This window comes from Crocodylus siamensis, chromosome 2, assembly GCF_052110815.1.
Source record: "Crocodylus siamensis isolate JL-2025a chromosome 2, ASM5211081v1, whole genome shotgun sequence".
Lineage (NCBI taxonomy): Eukaryota > Metazoa > Chordata > Crocodylia > Crocodylidae > Crocodylus > Crocodylus siamensis.
Genome location: NC_143396.1, coordinates 54,437,880 through 54,447,403, shown reverse-complemented (window position 1 = coordinate 54,447,403; position 9,524 = coordinate 54,437,880). Strand labels below are relative to the sequence as shown.

The 9,524-nt window shown below is 48.0% G+C and overlaps 1 long non-coding RNA gene across 1 annotated transcript in view; it reads right to left on the bottom strand.

The window, feature by feature from the left end:
* Positions 1–268: 268 nt before the first annotated feature.
* LOC149870251 (uncharacterized) overlaps positions 269–9,524 on the bottom strand; it is a 38,653-nt gene continuing 29,397 nt past the window's right edge. The window contains exon 3 of the long non-coding RNA XR_016440704.1: positions 269–956. This is a non-coding gene — a long non-coding RNA (uncharacterized LOC149870251). The remainder of the gene's footprint in view (positions 957–9,524) is intronic.

Below are 9,524 nucleotides of genomic sequence, written 5' to 3'. Positions count from 1 at the left end.
AGGATAGTACTGCCAGACACAAATATTATCCTACAGCAGAGTTATTTACTCCACTGCAATGCACATGTAGACACTAACACGGCTGGGAGGGCATGAGGGTGGTTCAGTGAGGGGGGCTGCCTGTCAGCTAGCCCTGCAATGAAGCACCCTTGTGCACCAACCAGCCCTTCCACAGCATGTTGAGCTGGGTTGGAGCAGCCCTAGACTGGTAGGCTGACCCTTGGGGCCCCATGCCATCCAGGGATGCTCCCACCCAGCTCAGTGTACTATAGTCTCGAGTGCACGTGAAAACACAGAACCTGGAAGCCATAAACTCTGGTGCGAACTGTGCTGGAGTTTACTCAGTGGCATTAATTGCATGTGTAGATGTGCCCAGTTAGTATCAAGGACAGGTAGTAGATATTCAGTCTAGAGTAAGAAAAAATAAATCCCAAATTAGATAAACTAGATTTTTTCTAATTATCAGCGCCTGATGAGATTCCTTCAAGAATACTCAAGAAATTGGCCAAACTAATTGCAAATCCGTTAACTATTATCCCAGAGGACCCATAAAGTTCAGGTGACATTCCAGAAGACTTAAAAAAGACAAATACAAGGCTTGTCATTGAAAAAAAGGAGAAATCTGAGGAATTCTTTTTACATTTGTAAACATGCTGAAGCATATAATGAAATAGTCAGCTTGTAAGCACCTACAGAATAACAAGCTATGTACCAGCTGTGGTGGACTATGGTTTTATTGTAATATTTCTGTTTTAAATGTTTCATGTTGTAATAATGTTGTGTGCCTGACTATCCTGTACACAAGGAATGGAGGGTTAATAGAGCCTCTGGTAAATCCCAGAGCTGGCTTTTCTCCTTGGCAAGACAGGACAAGATGGACCTCCAGCATCAAAAGACTTGAATAGCGATGTTAACACTTCATCAGGATGGGTTTGTAGGTGATGCTCAGGAAAAGTCTAGGGGAGAGAGAGAAATAAACATCACAATGGACAGAGTAGCCTAAGAAAAAAGAGGGCAGTTACCAGTGAAGAAGAGAATCAAGAGAGCAAACTGTAAGCAGCTTTGGAGGCACATGGCTATGTGGGCTGGAGAAAGAACAACTGAACTAACTTTGGGGCGCTCACAGCCATGCAGGCTGTACTGGGGACAAAGGGACTTTTAACCCTTTGGAGGGGGCTGGGTGACTTTTGCCTCAATTAATGCCTTTATTGAAGAGGATGTGTTTGCTGCTCAGAACTTTGGGTACACATCTCCCTATCAAGAAGCCCACAACCTTAAACTTTCCAGGGGCTTCCAGCAGACACCCCGTAATGCCAACAACATCCCACATCCTGGCCTAAAAATTTCCAGTGTCCTCTACTTGCAACACCAAAGCAACTGACCACATCCCACCTGCTCCCGAAGTTTCCAAGGGCATCTACCTGCTTGCTTCAGCTTGGATGTTCAGTGCCTCCCCCTACACCCCATACCATCCTGCAGCCCTAGTACTCTGGGACCCTGTAGCTGCGGGCCAAAAAATGCTTGCAGCACCCCAGGTGCACATAACCTGGGTACCTGCCAGCAGTAGCTGAACTGGGGAGGTCACAGGGTCACCTCTGTGCAGGCCCAGTCCCAATGTTCTGCTTCCCCCTGCACCTCCCCCCTGCAACCCACCAGAGGCGAGATGCCTGCACTGGTTGCTACTTGGCATCCAGGTCGCAGGGTGTCTGGCTCTGGCTTCTGAAATGTGGTGTGCAGGTGCCAGGGTCATGATCCATGATGTTGTGCCCAAGTGGAGAGCCAAGGGGGTCCCCGGTTGGGTTTGCAGATGCCAGGGTCAGGGTTCATGGGGCTACGGAGCTCAGCACAGGGGTACTCTTAGGCTCAGTGTTAGGGTCTGCATGTACATTGTGGGGTGATTTATAATGGGTCAAAAAAAGATCTGAGGTAACAGAGGATCACAAGCTGAATATAAACAATATAATATTGTTGCAAAAAAGCTAATGCATTAACAGGAGAGCTCTATACAAGCCAAAGCATTTGAGTCTTCTACCCTTTGAAGCTAATGAGGTCTCACTTGAAGTACTGTGTCCAGTTTGGGCACAACTGTTTAAGAAAGCTATGGACAAATTGGACAAAGTCCAGAGGAGAGGAACAAAAATATGAGAGGTCTAGAACACAGGGTCTGTGAAATTGTTTGGAAGAACTGAAGTTTATAGATTATATCTCTACCAATGATATAGAGATAAAGAAGACTAAGGGAGGATTTGATAAATCTTTGGCTATAACAAGGATTGTTACAAAGACGATGGCAATGAATTATTCTGTTTGTCCACTGAGAATAGGAAAAAAAAGTAATGAGTTTAAATTGCAAGAAGGAGATTTAGGTCAGACATTAGAAAGAATTTCTAGCTGTAAGGGTAGTTAAACATTGAAGCAATTACCTAAAGAAGTTGTGGAATTATATCACTGCAATTTTTAAGTGCAGGTTAAAGTAAAACTTGTATGGGACAGTATAGACAGGGATTATTTTGCATTTAGCAGAGGCTTGGATTATGTGACCTCTCGGAGTCCCTTCAGTGTGTCTCCAATTCAGTAGCTTAACCAGGGGAAGCAGGGGGAGCAAGCAGGGAACCAGTCCTGGGCATTGACTTAGAGGGGGTATGACTCCCCTCCCCCGCAGGAGCCTTTGCAGTGTCAGGTGCAGCCCTGCACTGCCCAGCCACAGGAGCAGGGCAAGCACAACCCCAGGCCCAGGGCTATAACTAGGAAGGACAGGGAGTTGGAATGGCACCCCCCACTAGAAGCTTTGCTATTGGTGGGTGGCAGAGCCCAGCACCCAGGGAGCAAACAGGGCATCAGTTGCCACTCAAGTGATGAGTGCCCTGGCAGGTAAGACACAGCTCCCCCTCTGCTCCCCTTCCACTCCCCACAGTTCTTCAGTGGTCAGCATAATCCCTTTATCCCCAAGCAGCCCCAGCTGCTGAAAGAACTCACTATACCTCTGCTCTGATGAACTGATTTATCCCCTGAATTGTTCTTAAAAGGCTATACTTCTGACTGAAAATATTAAGTACACTAATGATAACAAAATTAAGATTTCTGACAAAGAAGGAAAGGTGCCAGAAGGAAAGTCACTAAGTGAAGATTTAGTGACAGCATTAGTGAACTGTATGAACATGCAGTAAGCAGAAAAGAATTAAAAATATATTTTGAGATACTATGGTGTGCCCGCCTCAGCTTGATGATCGTTCTCGTGCTGCCTTCGCATGGGAAGCTGGTCTTGTGCACCAAGTAGTCTCGTGTAGGCCCCAGAGAGTCCCTTGATCAGCTTCAGAGTGGCCCCCAAACTTGCCTGCCATGACTTCAGATGGATCTTCAGTGAAGGGTGTTTCTTTTGAGGGTGCCTCCAGAGTCATTATGTCTCCTGGTGGATGTCCACAGGACTCCAACCTCCCCTACACCCCAACTATGTGCCACCCTTTGAGATGGGCCTCAGGATCTCTTTGTGGCCGACCCTTGGATGATGATCTCCTCAGCATCTATGTCGCCTTCATTGAGGAAGACTGTCTGAGGTCCCTCGTTGCTCCAGGCATTCCAGGAGGAAGATACTGACCGCTGCTGCGTTCACGACACACCGGTTTGTGTACCAGGACCAGAGGGCTCCTCCAGAGGCTCCTTGACAGGTGTATAACCCCTTGCTTCAGCATCGAGTTGGTCTCCTTCCGGACTGCTTCCAGGAGGAGGTGTGGTACGGGCTGCCACCTCTCTCACACTATTGCCCTGGGTGGAGTCTTTATGACATGGAAGGTGCTCCGGACCCACCCCGGTTCTTTGCAGAACACATCCCGAAACTCCTTCACCAAGGCTTGGGCTTCCTGCCTCTGGTAAGTGGATAGTTCCTCCCTTATTCTGATCTCACTTTTGGCCTTAACAGCTTGCAGCCTCCGCTGCTGCAGCTGATCCTCCCCATGCCGGGTCTTTGGCTCCCTGCTGGTACCAGGAGCCTCCCTTGCAGCGGCTCCCTGCCACACCTTTTGTTCCTGGCATGACCGTTCCTGCGCTCTTGGGGCTGGCGTTTATTTCTGCTGGGTAGCATCTCCTGATGATGTCACCCGGGCTCAGCTGCAGATGAGCGCAGCTGATGAACCATGCAGGTGAGTCTCCCCAGCATTCTTCGCTCTTTTGAAGTCCTGCAAGAGGTGAGTTTTTTTTCTTTACCATCTGTCTGGGGTCTGCCTGCAGGTGGTTTCCCCCTCCCCCAATTGTACGTCCCTGGGACACATGATTGTAGAAAATTATTATGATGTAGTATTTGAGGAACAGTGGCATGTCTATACAAGCAGTGGACTGCACACTTGTTACTGTGCAGTCACTTGTATTTACATAACCAAGTACTAAATGACGGTGTAGTAGTAACTGGTGTCATTGTGCAGTAGTGTCCCCACAAGATTTTTCTCTGATGCTACTGCGCAGTAGCAACAAGCTACTATGCAGTAGCCCATTACTACTACGCAGTAGCACCACATCACAGTTCATGCCCACCAACACTACTGCGCAGTAGCAACGAGCTACTGTGCGATAGCTCATTGCTACTGCACTGTAGTGTCTCATGTAAATGTAGCCAGTGTTTAATTATATTATTAAAGACTACATTATAATGCGAACTTAACTTCGCTATTTATTGTCTTCAGCATACTACCTTTTTTCCTGTGGACACACAATTATTTCTATATTACAAAAGAAATCAAGTACCATCTAGTGGCAACACAGCATACTGCCATTTGAGTTAAAACCAGAAATACAAAGGCTTTACTGTAACATTTTGTGTTTATATCAGTTTCATAACAATATGTCCCTTTTATTTTTATTTAGACCAGAAATGTTCTTGGAACTTAATTAAACAAGCAAAATTGAGTGGTATTTTGTAAACGGTGAACAAAGACTAACTTTATGTCTGCTTTTTAAATCTCTGGGTGTCTAAAGATGTTGTTAGTGCAGGGTGTGACTTGAAGAAGTGCTTAGTCACCTAATGCCCATTTTAAAAATCTGATCCTATATCATTCTTTGGGTATGATATAATGGAGCAGTACAAGAGAACTTCCTATTGGCTAACCAAACTATTAATACTTGGGGGAGACTTAACAAAGATAAAGTAGCAGGATTGCTGCTTCTTGTAGTTTAGGAGTATAGGACTCTAGGACACTCTCTTCTGAACTTGAGGAGCTGCGTTGCTCCTTTCACTCAGTGGGAATTCATGTTTGTGGCTAGGGAGGCAAGGATGTAAGGGGAAGGGCAGTTGGCACCCACCAACTCCAGAGGGATTCCATGATGGCAGACCAATCTGTGAGTGGTAACTGGGTACAGTCACCGCCTGAACTGCTGATAGATAGCATGACTTGTAACACAGCTGCACTACCACTGAGACCAAAGGCCTGCAGAGATGCAGGGCAATTGAGTTGAAGACCCTGGACTTCCACAGATCTTGAAAGTTGTTCAGTGGAGAAATAGTCATTTGTTTCATAGATGTGCAGCGCATTCCTTTGAGAAAATTCCATACATTGATGTTCCTAGAGTGACCTATCCCCTATTCACATTATTTCTAGATAGGAGATAAAGTGTTCCTTAGAAAAGGGGCTTCTTGTCCAGCCTCCCAGCTGTAGGCCAGGTAAGGCCTTCTAGTTTGAGACATGCTTCTATAAACAGTATTCCTGCCTCCCCTTACTGCCTACCCAATGTGACAGGAGTATCAATATCAGAGCCTTTCTGGGAGTGGCTCTGCCCTCCTGTAATGGGCCAACCGCCTGCTTACTCTCCTGCCATGCCTTGATCTTACTTGATTAGAAGACGGTTGTAATCAGCGGGAGGCTGCCCATTTCTCCACATCCTGGTGACAGGGGGTGCTACCTGCGGCTCCTTTTCCCCCCCATACCGCAGCCCAAGCCTCGCAGATGGAGTTGACATGGTTTGACCTGGGCCTTGTTATATTCTGGCCCTCCTCTTTACTCCTGGGGCTCCTCACTGCCCCCTCTTTCACTTGCTCTGGGGCTCCTCGTGGCCCCCTCTTCTGGGGCTCCTCAAGGCCCCCTTCTCTCTCGGGGCTCCTCACTGCCCCCTCCTCTCTCGCTCTGGGGCTCCTTGTTGCCCCCTCTTCTGGGACTCCTCGCCGCCCCCTTCTCTCTCGTGGCTCCGCCTCCCTAGCTCCAGGGCTGGGGCCAATATACCCCCAAACAAAGCTGTGCCCTCTCCGGCACCAGGAGACCCCACACTACTGTGGAGCTTCCATGAGGCCTCCTCCACCCCTAATAGCCTTGCCCGGTCCTCCGGCCAAAACAGTAAATATAAAACATAAAGCCCTTGGGCTACAACATAAAAACTAGACCATCCGGTCTAACCAAAAATCTACTCCCTACTAGAGAGTGAGGGAGTGGGGGGGGTGGGGGTGGAAGAAGGGCTCCCCAACCTCAGCAGTGACTGAGGGATGCTGTCACTGCCAGAGTCCTCCCCTCTGTCTGTCCAAGCTGAGTCCCTACTCCCACGGCTGCTGGAGAGGGACTGCCCTCCTGGCCTCCTACTTGGGCTTAAGAAGGCATAAGCCCTGCCCCTTCCCGGTCAGCTGGTTTTACCAGTTGCCCCGGCAACCAGCATCTGTGCAGCCCTGGTGACTAGCAGCTGAGCCTCCCCCTTTCTGCCACTAGGGGTCTCCCCAGAGCAGTCTCCGCTCTCAGGCGCAGGGCACCTGAGTGCACTGTGACACCCATACATTGTGAACTCTTTATACTGGACACCTAGCTGACAGTACTGTATAAGGAATTGATCAATCTCTCATTGTACTCAAACAGCTTTTTCCACCAGTTTCAATGCAAGTTGAACCAGGTCAAACTGTGATTAACAGTAGCTCCTCACCTCCCCAAATTGTTTTTTAAAAATCAGTTAGTTCGGCTAGAAACTTAACATGTTTACTCTGAAGAACAAAATGAAATTTTCAACCAAGTTTAATAACTTGATTTGAATATATATATACTATTCTTTTGTGTCATCTAAGCTTATAATATGAGTGTGGGAGGCTGGACAAGAAGCCCCTTTTCCAAAGACCACATTATCTCCTGTCTAGAACTAACTCAAACCAGCTATATCTTCTTGGAAACCTGTATGTTGACTGCATTTGACAACAACACAAGATCATTTTCTATGACAAGATTGCCCTCTTGTGGCCATTAATAAGTAAGAAAGAAGATAAAAGTTCTACCATACTTCATTATTATATTTTTATGCTTCAGAAATGTCATGTTACCCAAAATTGTAGAAGCGTTTGTTTTTTTGTGGTAATGGATCTGGATTCTAATTATAGGTTTGTTCAGTTGACTATTTTAGCTAAAGTTGGATGAGCTATTCGTTATAATATTAATCAGGAAAGTATTTAAATAATTATTTGCTTTTTTTTCAAATGTTTCAAAAATACACAAAGCATAATTAACTAAATTATCCTCAGACCAGGATTTGTTCAAGACTTTTTCAGTTCCTTACTTGTTAGTCCCTGTTTATTATTCACAATGGAAGAGTATTCACCAGCATCCATGGCTTTTTTATAGTCCATGACTGGAGGCTTGAAACATTTAAATTTTTTCAGTATTGACTTACTGAATGAAACAAAAATAGCCATCACCACTGGACAACTAGCAAAGCTGAAGAAAATTTGAATTACCAGCAACATCACAATGAAAATGAATCTCCACCTATTATATGTTGCTGTCATTTCGACAACTCTGCAGGGCTGTGAGACCTAGACGCTCACTAGTGTTGACACTGGATTTATAACTCAGATACCTTATTCCAAGAGGACCCAAACCCTCAGACCAACCACGACTTCTTCCACTCAGTAACAGGCAAATTTTAAACAGTGATAGCAAATAAGTATAATGTAGGCAAGGCAAACAAAATAACCCCCTGATTCTATATCTCCCAGTCCTAAGGCTGTCACAGAGGGAAGGTACATCTGGCCAGTACGCAAGCTTCACCCTGTGGTTCTTGCTGGAATGTCTTGGAGGTTGAGGCCCTCCCCTCCTTCCCCCCTCACCATGGGGTGGGTGAGATGGGCTGGTAGTGCTCCCTCTGTCCATGGTGGCCTCAGGTTCTCCCCGCTCAGGGACCCTTGCTGCTCTGAAAATCCCTCCTTCAGTATTCTTTCTGCACTGCCAGCAGTCCCACCAGGCCTCCCTACCCTGGCAGGGTGCAGTTTTAGTGGTCATGCCCAGGACCTGGGGCCTCCTTCTTCCCCATAGCTTCAATCCCATGCCTCCAAGTTTGTCCTGGCAGGGGAATGAGCTCAGCAGGCACATGTTCTTCCCCTGCTGGCTGGTGATGCAGTTAGTGCCCCCTCCACCTGAGAGCAGGGCATTACTCAGCTTTTAAAAAATTCAAAAAATGACATTGGTGCAGACAGAGTGAGGAGGGTGGCACTCAGTCTGTCTGCAGGTGGAGCTTGGGGAACCCCAGCAGCGGGAGGTTCACCTTTAGGAACACCAGCTGCTCCACCAACGTAGGATCCAAGCAGGTGCGGTGGGGTGTCACAACATCCCCAGCAATGCTGAACACCCTCTCGCTTGGCACGCTGGTCAGTGGACAGGACAGGTGTTGCTGGGCAACCGTGGCCAGATCCTGCCACATCTGACTCTGGTTTGCCCAGTAGGCCAAGGAGTTGCAGTCCAGTGGCTCCACATCCTCAGCAAGATAGGTAGCCACCGAAGCCTTGGCGCTATCTGTCTGAGGCTGGAGTCTGGTGCGTTTGGACCCCAGCATTGAAGCTATGCCCAGGGCCCACATTGGCAGTGGCTGGCGTGGAGAAGACTGGCTGGTGCTGGCACCAGTGCTGGGAGTGCTGTCACGGGAAAGTGGATCCCCCTCTTCCACATCCCCTCACCTCTGCACTTCAGCCTCCCTGACTTTGTTCACCAGCACCTGCATCCAGTGATCAAGGCTTTTGGGGCTGCCAGTGCAATGCTCCCCTTCATCCTCGGGTCACACATGCCCGCCATCAAGTGGACAGTACTGGACTGCAAGGGATCCAGCTGTCTCCTGACGCCTTCCTTCAGCCGCCTCACCAGTGCCTGCACATTTGGTAACAGTGGCCTGCCCCAGCCAGAAACACACTGATCCCCTGGTATTTCTCCATTTGGTTCTCCAGTTCCCTCACTAGGGGGATCACCTGGCTGAAGAGGGCATTGCCAGCACTAAGGGTCTCGGTGGCCTCGAGGAAGGGCTTGAGGACCACCAAGATCTGGGAGATGGTACCCCACTCAGCTCTGTTCAGGGGGGCACTGATCCCAATCTCCCCAAGGAAGGCCATCTCATGGATGGTCTTCTGTTGCTCCACCAGCCTCTCGAGCATCAGGTTTGTGGAGTTCCACTGAGTCTCCACATCCTGCATGATTTTGAACTGCAGGATGCTCAGCTCTGCCTATTTCTCTCACAGCATCTTGCCCCCCTTAATGCTGCGATTAAAGTAACCCACCACCTTCCTGCATTTCGAAATTAGCTGGCTTGTA